The following is a 13,729-nucleotide window of genomic DNA, read 5'->3' as shown; positions in this document are numbered from 1 at the left end:
ACATTATTTCCCCTTAAGCGAAAAACTATTGATGTCCTTGAAATATTCTTTGATTAGCTTAGGTGGATTAGTGGACATATTCTAAGTGTGGGGGGAAATTGTTGGGAAGCATTGGTGATAGAGGCATGGAACTCATTTTGAAAAATTGGTAATTGGAAAATGCTCATGTGTTCTTTGTTTTAGGTCATATGCATCTCTTGTGCTAACACAAAAAAAATGGCGCATAATAGAAAGTGAAATAAAAAGTTGAAATAAAGGATGCATATGTTCATGTTTTGAAAAGAAAATGCATGAGCAAGGTGAGATAGGAGGAAAATTGGGTAGCTGGGTTGCATTGTTATAAGTATATAGGTGATGTAGGATTAGGTGGACACTTAAGCTAATCAAAGAACTAATTCTTTAAGTCCACTTAACCATACTTATCCTATCTAAACACTGGCCCCATTACAACCCTCAAAAGACCTCATGATATTTGTCTTTCATGCATCAAATACTAGTTGATTGTTAGATGAAGTGCAAATCTTTGAAAAGCATGATAAAAGGAGAATTGAGTGATTAAGCCCTAAACACTGAGCGAATTGAGTGAATACACATCCGGTGAGGGGTTCAATTGCTCAATTCTATGTTCTTGCATCTCATGTTGTATTTTCTTGCAAGTTATTTGTTGATTAGTTTTGAACAATTCAATTTAATTCAGTGTATAAACTCTTTGCATTTGCCCCAAGGCCTTTTTGTGATGGATTGTAATTTTATGGTTTGTTTTACCAACTCTTTGCATAGTACATATTGGTAGTAACCCCTAAGATAGTTGCACGTATTTAGGTAGTACATAGAATAAATCGTTTTTCTTTCATCTATCTCTTTTGAGTGTTTAGCATGAGGACATGCTAGTGTTTAAGTGTGGAAGAATTGATGAATCCATATTTGATGATGATTTTTGGTTGAATTTGAATGGATTTCATCATATAAACTTGCACTTATTCCACTATATAGCATGCACTTGAACTTTCCTCCTAATTTGTGCTTGATTATGAAAACATGCTCTTTTGTGCCTAATTTAATTAATTTTATTCTATTTATCTCCCATTCGATACCTTGATGTTATTTGTGAGTGATTTCAGAGGTATAAGGTAGGAATGGCTTGGAGAAAATCGAAGAAGAGCATTCAAAGTGGAGGAAGCATGAAGAATCAAAGGAGAATAGCTCAGCCTAGTGTGCGTGCGCACAGACCTGCGTGCGTACACACAGCCATCGGATCAGAGCCACGCATGTGCGTGAGCCACGTCCCGCGTCTATTCAAGCATCGCCTAGTGTATGTGCGCACAACCTCCTGTGCGTACGCACGGGTCGAGATTTTTTGCAGAGTGTGCGGACGCACACGTCTGTGCGTCCGCATAGGTGGACGCACATGCCTTCATTAAAAGATCACGTGGCTCACGATTTTGGTGGATTTGAGGCCCATTTCTGAAGCCATTTAGCTCCTAAGGAAGGGAAAATGGAGACCATAGGATAGCATAACATTAGTGTAGCTTAGGAGTAGTAGTAGATAGCTTTAGTGTAGTTTTCCTTTAAGTTTTTCATCATCTTCTCTACTAGGGTATATACTAGGGTTTTTACATTCAAGTGCCATTTTAATTTTGATTTTGGATTTTGCTAATTCCCATTGTAAGTATCTCTTTGTTACTACTCTTTATAGTTACATTGTTCTTACACTTTCTTATATTTCAAGTTATAATTAAATTTTACTTTTCTCTTGCAATTTCTATTTCTTGTTGATGAATTTGATTATTGATGATTGTTGCATGCTTTCTTGAGTCTTTATTGTTGATTGAGATCATTTGTTGCTTTTGGTTTCAAGCTTTTTCTCATTTTTTCCATGTTTAAGGTTTTCGCCCACCAAGTGTTTGACAAAATGTCAAGTATGATTTTGGGCTAGTTTTATATCTCTTGGCTTGGGAAAAGTGAGCAATTGGGTTCCTAGAGTTGGAATGTCCAATATTTAGTGTCAATTTTGGATTGTTAATTGTTCTTGTTCCCACTAATGCTATGTTGTTGCTAAGTTAATTAGCAAGCAATTTAGGATTTGTGGGTTAAGAACACTTATGATCATTTAACTTACTCTCCGATGTGAGGTTAACCAAGTGAGATTGATCCATTCTACTTGTCATAGTTGTGGTTCCAACAAGGAAAGGATCCTTAGCTCACTCCAAGCCAAGATGACTTTTATGCTTCAATTTCTTCATACACATTTACATTAGTTCCTTTTACACTTTACTTGTCTATATTGCATAGTTACGTCATTGATTTCTTTATTAGTTCATTTATTATAATTTTGCATGTTCTTTTATTGTTTTATATGTTCATCTCTTTATTGCAAACCCCATGATTCTCACAACCAAGATTGCACACTCATTGGTCTCAAGTGTCCTTGGGAGACAACCCAGGAATTGAAACTCCCGGAATTGAATTAGTTTTGAATTGTGACATATGCTTTGGATTGAACATTTGATTTGGGGATTAATCGTTGGTCCAGGCTATACTTTCAACGATAGAATTCTAATTTGTTAAAACCTAGATCGACGGTGAATCCGGCCAACATCAGCGATTTTTGGGCCACCAGGGCCCAATTGAGTGCTATATGAAGGAAGGCCTCACTCCATGTGAAAAGGGGGAGAAATTAGGGTTAGATTAGCATTATGTAGGTTGTATTCTAGAGAGAGAAGCTCCATCTTCTCTCTAGAATTAGGGTTTCTTAGTTTAATTTCTTGTAATTTCTAATTTTAATTGTTGTTTTCAATTAATTTCATTTATGTTTCTATGCTTTCTTGTCTTTATCTTCTTCATTTCTTTTGTTAACTTCTCTTTTATGTCACTTTTAATGTTATGAACACTCTTTTTTATTTTAATTTACATTTAATGCAATTTATGTTTTATGTTCCTTTAATGCTTTCTTTAGTTGTTGTTATGATTTTCTTGCTTTTGGTAGTTAGGAATTTATTTTATTGCAATTTAATATTATTTTATTTTCATCCACACTAAGTGTTTGATAAAATGCTTGGCTTAGTCTTTACTTAGTTTTTCTTCACTTTTAGCTTGGAATTGGTGACTTTGGTGACCCTTGAGTCATTGATGTCCATTCTTGTTTGATACATTAGAGTAGCTAGTTGATTTCGTCTCCATTGACTCTATGTGACCCTTAGTGTTGACATAGGACTTATGGATTGAAATCAACTATGCCTATTTGACTTATCTTCGATGTAAGGTTGACTAAGTAGGATTAACTCTTCATAATCATCATGTGTTTGTGGTCAATGTCTAGGATAGGTAGACTTAGTTCTCAATTACTTGCCAAGTGGTTTCTTGCATTTGAAGTTTCCTTTCCTTGCACTTAATTGCTTTGATTTTATTGCTTTGATGTTTTATTTCTTGCATTTTTAGTTTCACACTCTTGGTTGAAAAATTGGGTGTTTTGGTGAAATTGAGTTGTGGATGTCCATTTCGCATTGTGTGAGGATTGTTAATTGGTTTGGTTTTCCTTGACTCTAAGTGACCCACTAGTGTTGACTTAGGACTTAGGGATTGGAATCAATTATGCCCTTTTGACTAACTCTCAAGTAGGATTGACTAATTGGGATTAATTTCACACAATTGCCATGTTTGTGGTCCACAACTAGGATAGGAAACCTAGATTACACACTTCTTGCCAAGAGCCTTTTTACTATTTGATTTCTATTTGTATTGCCTTTACTTGCTTTCCTTTAATTCCTGCATGCTTGTTTCAATTCTTGCTATTTACATTTCTTGATTTCATTCCTAATTCCCCATGCTCTCTCATAGCCAACAACATGACATTTCATTGCAACTCCTAGGGAAGACGACCCGAGGTTTAATTACTCTCGGTTATTTTGTATTAGATTTAATATTTGATCTTGAGAATTCACTGTTTGGTTTGGACTATGCTACCAGCAAATTGATTCTTATTTTGATCGATTCTGAACCGACATAAAAATTCTCATTATCAAATTTGATGCCATTGCCGGAGAGTTGCAATGGTGTTCTGTTTGTGGTTGCTGTAAATATGTAAATATGTAAATAGCTTGCTTTTTAGTTGTCTTTGTTAATGGTTAGGATTGGGATCCCGGAGGACATTGGGGATTCAAGCATTTGGTGGGAAAGTCAAGCACAAGCCACCATAGCAAGGGCTCTCCCAATTGTCTAACTTAAAGATATTAAATAAGAGTGCTTGGTAACATTGTTCTAACTCCTCTCTTTTTGTATATATTTTGGCTTAATTGCATGTTTGCTTGTTTTGGTTAGCTTAGGATTAATTTAATTTTGAGTTTAGATAGTTAATTTTGGGTTGGATCATGAATTTATGGGTTTTTGCATGTTTTGGTGTTGAATTTTGGTTGAGTTAAGCCTTAGTGACATAGAATTGGAAGAAAATTTTTTGGGAAAAACAGGGTGATGAGCGGATATTTTATACGCTTTTTGGGGTTAATTTCATATAGTTTTTAGTATATTTTAGTTAGTTTTTAGTTTATTTTCATTAGTTTCTAGGCAAAATTCATATTTCTAGACTTTACTATGAGTTTGTGTGTTTTTCTATAATTTCAGGTATTTTTTGGCTGAAATTGAGGGAGCTGAGTAAAAATCTGATTCAGGCTGAAAAAGGACTGTTGATGTTGTTGGATCCTGACCTCTCTGCACTCGGAATGGAATTTCTGGAGCTACAGGAGTCCAATTGAAGCGCTTCCAATTGCGTTGGAAAGTAGACATCCAGGGCTTTCCAACAATATATAATAGTCCATATTTTGCTCAAGGATAGACGATGTAAACTGGCATTCAACGCCAGTTCCATGTTGCAATCTGGCGTCCAGCGCCAGAAACAGGTTACAAGTTGAAGTTCAACGCCAGAAACAGGTTACAACCTAGCGTTGAATGCCCAAAACAGCCCAGGCACGTGAGAAGCTTTAGTCTCAGCCCCAGCACACACCTAGTGGGCCCCAGAAGTGGATTTCTGCACTATCTATCATAGTTTACTCATTTTCTGTAAACCTAGGTTACTAGTTTAGTATTTAAATAACTTTTAGAGATTTATTTTGGATCTCATGACATTTTTAGATCTGAAATTTGTACCTTTTGGCAGCATGAGTCTCTAAACCCCATTGTTGGGGGTGAGGAGCTCTGCAGCGTCTCGATGAATTAATGCAAGTACTTCTATTTTCCATTCAAACATGCGTGTTCCTATCTAAGATATTCATTCACGCTTAATTATGGAGAAGGTGATGATCTGTGACACTCATCAACTTCCTCAACCCATGAACGTGTGCATGACAACCACCTTCGTTCTATATTAGATTGAATGAGTATCTCTTAGATTCCATAATCAGAATCTTTGTGGTATAAGCTAGAATTGATGGCGTCATTCAGGAGAATCCGGAAAGTCTAAACCTTGTCTGTGGTATTTCGAGTAGGATTCTGGGATTGGATGACTGTGATGGGCTTCAAACTCGCGAGTGCTGGGCGTAGTGACAGACGCAAAAGGATAGTAAATCCTATTCCAGTATGATCGAGAACCTCTAGATGATTAGCCGTGCTGTGACAGAGCATTTGGACCATTTTCACTGAGGAGATGGGAAGTAGCCATTGACAACGGTGACACCTTACATAGAGCTTGCCATGGAAGGAACTTTGCACTTTTGCATGCATGAGGGAAGAGGAATACAAGAGAAAAGCTGAAATTCAGAAGACAAAGCATCTCCAAAACCCCAACATATTCTCCATTACTGCATAATAAGTATTTATTTCATACTCTCTTATTTTTCGTAATTCAATTTGATAAGTGAATTGTTTTCCTGACTAAGAGTTACAAGATAACCATAGATTGCTTCAAGCCAACAATCTCCGTGGGATTCGACCCTTACTCACGTAAGGTATTACTTGGACGACCCAGTGCACTTGCTGGTTAGTTGTGCGGAATTACATAGTGTGAAGTAATTTTCGTGCACCAAGTTTTTGGCGCCGTTTCCGGGGATTGTTCGAGTTTGGACAACTGACGATTTATTTTGTTGCTTAGATTAGGAAATTTTTTTTTCTTTTTGGTTTAGAGTCTTGTATTATTGTTTTTGGTTGAAATTTTCTTTTTAAAATCCTTATTTTCTTTTTTTTTATTTTTCAAAAAATTTTTCCTAGTTATTAAAAATACTTCTTCAAAACAAGTGTTACATCTAGTATATGCATCTAGTATATGCATATATATTGCATTCCTTATATTGCTGGAATATAGTATAATTATGGATTGTGATTGGATGATGTGAATAGGTTATGCCTGGTTATCTTGATCCTAATTGTTCATGTTACTTTTTTCTTGTTGAAAATTAGGAAAAGAACTAAGAAAATTTGAGAAATTTTGCATCCATCACATCATACATACATATAGGAAATAATCTTGGTGAAAAACAACAAAATTTTCCAAGAATTTTGTCAAGGGCATGCTATTGAATTGATTGAGAAAACTATTTTCAAACTTGCTTGAATGATTTTATTTTGGAACATAGAAGAGTAAAGAACAATTACCTTGTGAGTTTTTGAGCTATATTGAGTGGTAACACATTTTAACCACTAACTTTCTTCATTGTGCGATATATCTCTTCTATGATTGTAATCTTGGTGTTGCTTGATTCTTTATTTCCATTGATTGATGTCCTGAATTGCATTGAGCATGAGTGAGGCCATTGAAGAACTAAAGATTGATGGTTTAGAGGTTATAGAAACTCTCGTTGTAAGTATAGTTACTAAACCAAGCAATCAACCTTTCTTACAAACGTTTTGGTTGTCACAAGTAACAAACCCCTTTAAAAATTGTTAACCGAGTATTCAAACCTCGGGTCGTCTTCTTAAGGAATTGCAGGGAGGTATGTTCTTATTATTGGTTATGAGTTTGTAAATTGGGGTTTAGGAAGTAAGGTGGGAATATGTTATATGACAAATAAAATAAAATAATAATAATAAAATAAACTCTTGACAAAGTATGAAGAACTGGAAATCCTGTCTTTGTTATCCTTATCAGATGTGATGAGAATTGGCTTTTAATCCCACTTAGTTAAGTCAAGTGGACTAATTAGCTTGATCCTCAAGTCCTAGTCAATCCTTGTGGGAGGACTAGCTTTAGAGAGATCTAGATCAAGTAGAATCTGCCAATTTCAACCACTCCTGAGTTTGACAACTCAAGTGTTACCAATTACCTAACCAAAGCCAAAAGGAAGAAAATATCTAAATTAAATGAAAAGCATTAATATAAATAAAGCAAAGCAATCTCAAATCTGAAATACCTCAAATAATATTAAATAAAACATGCAGATCTTAACATGAAAAGTTCATAAGCCAATTGGGCAACATATCTAATACAAGCATTGAAGCATCTGAAAGTAAAAAGAGGAATATAAAGTAAAAGGAATATTAAACCTGGGATTGAGAGTCACTCCTAAAACTAAGAGAAATACTAAATCCTAATCCTAAGAGAGAAGAGAGAACCTCTCTCCCTAAAAACTACATCTACTCCTAAAATTATGAATTATGAGAGCCTCCTTATGAATGGATGCATTCCCCCACTTTATAGCCTCTAATCTGTGTTTTCTGGGCTGCAAACTAGGTCAGAAATAGCCCAGAATTCGCTGGTCTCGAATTCAACCACGCTGGATTTCCGTCACTGCGACGCGGCCGCATGGATCACGCGGTCGCGTCACCTAGCGTCAGAAAAACTATAGCATATTATATATCAAATCGAAGCCCCGAATGTTAGCTTTCCAACGCAACTGGAACCGCGTCGTTTGGACCTCTATAGCTAAAGTTATAGCCGTTTGAGTGCGAAGAGGTCAGGCTGGACAGCTTAGCAATTTCTCCAACTTCTTGTATTCCTTCCACTTTTGCATGCTTCCTTTCTATCCTCTGAGCTATTCCTGCCCTATTATATCTGAAATCACTTAACATACATATCAAGGCATCTAATGTTAATAAGAGAGGATTAATAATAAGCAAATATAAGATCAAAGAAGCATGTTTTCAATCATAGCACAAAATCAGGAAGGAAATATAAAACCATGCAAATATTATGAATAAGTGGGTAAAGAGTTGATAAAATCCACTCAAATGAGCACAAGATAAACCATGAAATAGAGGTTTATTAACCTCCCCACACTTAAACACTAGCATGTCCTCATGCTAAGCTCAAGAGAAGCTATAAAGATGAAGAGGAATGGTATGAAATGCAACCTATGAATGTAACTACATGCTAAGATGTTTCTACCTACTTGGTTAAAAATAAACAAATCTTTCAAGAACAAATATGAACTGGATTTCACTAATTCAAATCATAAAAATGAAGCACAAATAGACTTGTAAGAAGAAAATAGCTTATGAAAGCAGGGAACAAGGAATTGAGCATCGAACCCTTACTGGTAGTGTATACACTCTAATCACTCAGGTGTTTAAGGTTCGATCTCTCAATTCTCTACTAACCTTGCTTTCTAAGGCTTGCTCTTCATCTAACAATCAACATAAATTTAATGCACAGATACACATATCAAGAGGTCTTTTAAGGGTTGTAATGGGGTTAGGGTCAAGGTAGGATTGTATTTGGCCAAGTGGACTAAAATCTGAATCCTTAATTAACTTAAACTTTCCACCTAACTTAAACAATCCATGTAATCATAATACAAAAAACCCAACTGTCCATTAACCATGTTTTCCATGTATTCATGCATTCAAATTTCAAGTACAGTACATATGCATTGCTTTCAACACTTAACTTTGGGGCATTTTGTCCCCTCTTACTTATTTGCTCTTTTTCTTTTCTTTTTCTCTTTATATATATATATATATATATATATATATATATATATATATATATATATATATTTTCTTTTGTTTTTCTCAATACATATGATTAATTTATTGAATGCATCCTAAACATTTCTTTCACATTTTTAGAAAATTCTAACATACTCAATTCTCAAACCAAATATTTTCAAACCCAATTTCCCACACTTAAATCATAAGCACTCTCACTAGTCTAAGCTAACTAAGGATTCAAATTAAGGACATTATTGTTTTCCGCTTAGAGTTAATGATGTGCTAAATAAAAAGAACAAAGGGGTACAATAGGCTCAAAATTGGTTTGCAAGGGATAATGAAAGGTAAGGCCATATGGGTATGTAAGCTCAGTGAAATAAAGGCCTCAATCATGTAAGTGTATGCATACATCAAACCATGAAAATATAGAATCAAGCAAGACAAAGATCACAATTTTAGAGAGAAAAATACACACTAAAAAAAATATTGGTTGATAAAATGCAACAAATTCAAATAGGCTCAAAATCTCATAGGTTTTGTGTGTTCAAGCTCTAAACCATGTTCCAGTATAATATTTCTTCAAACAAGTGTAATATTAAATTTTATTCAAATTAGTGAAATGCTCTAAAAGGTTTCTTGAAAAAGAAAATATTACTTCAACCAAGTGGTAAAATATGCAAAAAATAAACAAATATGCAATCAAACATGCAAATGCAACAATGAACAAACAAATAAAATAAAAATTTTAGTGTTGAGTCAGGAAATAACTAACCCATGGAGATCGGTATCGACCTCCCCACACTTAAAGATTGCACCGTCCTCGGTGCATGCTGAGATGTGCAGGTGGACGGGTTGCTCCAACTGACGCTTGTAGATGGAGGCGCCTTAGTTGGAGATCTCTTGGTTCCTTTCCTTGCTGGTGTCTTGTTAGTGGCCTTCTCTTTTCCTTTCTTGGTACCCATGCCTAAAGAAGAAGAAAAAGGAAGAGTGTGAAATATAGAAAACTAAGACCGGAAGGGAGGAAATTCCAAGTGATAAGGAATGCCAAAGGAAAGATGATAGTCCATCTACATGGTAGCTACAACATGTAGGGAAGACAACAATAAAGATTAAAAAGGGCAATTCAAAATAATTAGATGCAAGAGGGTAAGAACATGCAAATAATAGGCATGAGAAGCATAGCTCAAGCATCAAGTAATAAATGTGCCAAATTAAAGAGCATGTGTAATGATGATAATTGTGAATGATAATCCCAAATACATTGGGTATGCAAGTTAAAATAGGGATGAAAATAATGTAATCCAAATGTATATGAGAACCATAAGTAAATGTCAATTGTCAAATCTCTTCTCCGAGTAGCCACGTGCTCAAATAAAATAAGGCACTTATCCAAATAAAACTCCAACACCAATGAGAATAATGCAATGAATGAAATATGCAAATAAATGAAGTAAAATAAAATGAGAGGGAAAAAGGATGAGAAGAAGAAAAAGAAAGTGAGAAAGGAGAGAGAAGAAAGAAATTAGGATTAGAAAAGAAAAGAGAAGATAAGAAAATTAGCACTAATCTGGATAGGTTGTGCGACGCTAGCAACGCGGTCGCGTGGGTGACGCGATCGCGTGGTGCGTGATAAGGTTGGGTGACGCGGACGCGTGGGGCACGCGATCGCGTGACTTGATTTGTGCTAGTGCCGCGAGTGCAGCCTTGTGGTCGCACAACTCTCTGTTCAAAACTCAGTATTGCCAAAATCCAGGGTGACGCGGTCGCGTGGTCGACGCGATTGCGCGGGTGGCCTTATTCCCAATATGACGCGGACGCGTGGGTGACACGTTCGTGTGGCAGGGCTTGTGCTACTAGCACAGGTCCAGCCTAATTCCAACTCAACTTTCGGTCATGCACTCTTTTGACGTCGAAATCCTGGTCACGCGGCCGTGTGGGGCACGCAGTCGTGTGGGAGGCCATTATTCCCATATGACACGGTCGCATCAGCGACGCGGCCGCATGGGGTAATTTGTGCCGTTGGCACGCCTCCAGCGCTGCTCCTGCGAAACTCTCTGTTCATATTAATATTGTCTCCCATCTCCTTGCGACGCGGACGCGTCGATGATGCGGTCGCGTCGCGTGCTCGCTTTTTTTTTTTTTAAGTCTGAAATGATGCAGAATGCAGTGTTAACATGAATGTGATGCAAAACTCCAGGTCTAAAACAGCAGACTAGAGCCAGAGAACATGCAGAAACCAACACAACATTCATTCTACAGAGTTTTAGTTTTAGATCTAGTTTACTCCTCCTCTAGGTTTTCTCTCTACACATTCATAGTTCTTAGGATTTAATTTTCGATTGCTCTTTGCATTGGGACACTGAGAAGAGTTATTACCTCATCAAGACTTCGTCATTCTAGTTCGTTTTCTTTACTTGGTTTACTCTTCCATGTTCTTTGCTTTGTTTAATTTTACCATTGGAATATTTTTAGGATTATTTAATACAAGGGTCACTTTTATTTTTAATTGACTATTTTGATTTTTATTTACAATGTCTTTCTTTAATTCCTTTTCATATGCTATGAATTTTACATTCACAATGAGTGAGTAGTTCCCTAACTTGATGGGGAATTGATTGAAAGGAACCCTTGAGTTGGAAAGCTTAAAAAAAAATTGTACTTGGGTTTATGGTTGGATTGCCTTCTAGTCACTAACATCAATTTCTTTTAATTAAGTTGATTGCAACTTGTGAACAGATGTAGCATTCCAACTTGTTTGACTTTCCCTTACCTAGTAAAGGATAACTAAACAGGACAACCTTTAATTGTCAATTAATCTTGAGAGTATTCCAACAATAATAGGGATTCCAACTAATCAACTCCCAGTCAAAGCTTTTATTTACATTATTCAAATTCACCAATTTAATTTCCTGTTTACTCAACTCAAACTTCTTTGAAAACATCTGATTAATAAAATTGCACACTTTTCTGCAACTCGTTGGGAGACGACCTGGGACTCATACTCCCAGTATTTTAATTTCAATTTTCTATGACACCTTTTTAAATTGATAGGCAGATTTCTGGCGAGTTAAGAACTATACTTGCAACATATATAAATTAACAATTTTTAATTCGCCAATTTCTGCCCGCATCAATTTTTGGCGCCGTTGCCGGGGAATTGCAATAGAGTGCTAAAGTTATTAATTAGAATTTATTTATTTGCATTTTATTTTATTTTGCTACTATGAGCTGCATGTTTCTTCCGTCAAATGATGCGTTCACTTCCTTATCCAAGCTTGCCAATATTCGATCCTGAAATTGAAAGAACTATTTCACAAATAAGGCGAGCTCGGCGTCGATTAGTCCTCTCTGAGGGCGGATTCGAAACGCCATTTGAGGAAGAAACCAGCTCCCGTTTTACTGATTCGGTTGATTTACATACAGGTAACATGGCGGCAGAACCTAGAAGAATTACTATCCAGGAGGAAGGAGCCCCTGATTTTACAATGCAACCGTTTCAAGCGCATCATCCAGCGGTGGCTACAGATTTTGAAATAAAGACCGCACTGCTCATGATGCCTAAGTTTCATGGCTTACCTACTCAAGAGCCTATCAAGCACCTGAGAGATTTCCAAGCAACCTGTTCTACTGTCAGCCTGTTCTACACTCAACCCCTAGCAAATGTATCCAACTAGGATACACTCAGAAAAGAATTTTTGGAAAAATTCTTTCCATCTGAAGTTACTGATAAACTGAGGAAAGACATTTCCACGATTGTTCAAGATGACAACGAGACTCTCTTTGAATACTGGGAGTGCTTCAATAATCTTCTGAAAGCATGCCCCCACCACAGAATTGATAAGATAGTGTTACTTAGCTATATCACACAGGGCATGAGGCCTTAAGATAAGACCACATTGGAAAGTGCTAGCAATGGGTCTATGAAGAAGTACAAGACCACTGACGAGGCATGGCAATTGATCAGTGACTTAGCTGAATCTACTAGGAACCACAGGCAGAAACAAGGCCATTCAAAAGCCGTTGCAGAAGTATCCTCTAGCAGAGAGACTACTGCTCTAGCTCAGAGTATCTGTGAAATGACCAACTTGCTAAAGCATATGCAATTGAATCAACAACAAGTTCAGCAAGCTCAACCTTCTCCAGCACAGCAAAGCCAACAGTTAGTCCCACAGAGAGTCTACAGAATTTGTGTTGATTATAGCCATTATACTAATGAATGCCCGCAGCTCCAGCAAGAAGACAACATGGTGGCATCCACTCATAACTTCTATGACCGCCCCAACCAGGGGTACAATCAAGGTGGAAATCATAACCATGGATGGCAGGACAATTCTAACCAGAATTGGAAGGACAACAATAACAGAGGAGGCAGAGACAATCAGGGAAATCAGAGGTGGAATAATAACAACAACAGGCAGCAGAACCAACCTTATAGAGCACCTCACCTGAGGCAATCCCAAGGACCACAGAATACCCAACAGCAGCCCTCTCAAATTACTTATCCTTCTTCATCTCCTAATGATGAGTTACTACAATCTATTGATAGGAGACAACAGGCCATGGAAAACAACTTTAGTGCCACTCTAAATGGTCTGACCTCTGCTGTACAAGCTCTCGCCTCACAGATTGGATCAATGAATAACTCCAGTAACCAACCTTTGAGCTCCACTGGAATTCCCTCTCAACCATTACCCAATCCAAAGGGAGGCATTAATGCCATCACCCTAAGGTCCGGAACCACACTGCAGGAGAGGAATCAGGAGGAGCCAAGTCTACCAGAACACACCTCAGCTGAAGAGGTAGTAGAAATAGAAGATGTTGAAGAGGAAGACGACATACAGGACATAACTGAAAAAGAAGAAGCCCAACCACAAGA

General features: G+C 36.9%; 1 non-coding gene across 1 annotated transcript; it reads right to left on the bottom strand.

Moving 5' to 3' along the window:
- Positions 1-12,581: 12,581 nt before the first annotated feature.
- Positions 12,582-12,688, bottom strand: LOC148571056 (small nucleolar RNA R71). The gene has a single exon (XR_015908534.1). It is a non-coding gene; the product is annotated as a small nucleolar RNA R71 (small nucleolar RNA).
- Positions 12,689-13,729: the final 1,041 nt, after the last annotated feature.

Source organism: Arachis ipaensis, chromosome B3 (genome assembly GCF_059453495.1).
Source record: "Arachis ipaensis isolate K30076 ecotype BB chromosome B3, ASM5945349v1, whole genome shotgun sequence".
NCBI lineage: Eukaryota > Viridiplantae > Streptophyta > Magnoliopsida > Fabales > Fabaceae > Arachis > Arachis ipaensis.
Note: the sequence above shows the minus strand (reverse complement) of the source record. Positions and strands in the feature narration are given on the sequence as shown.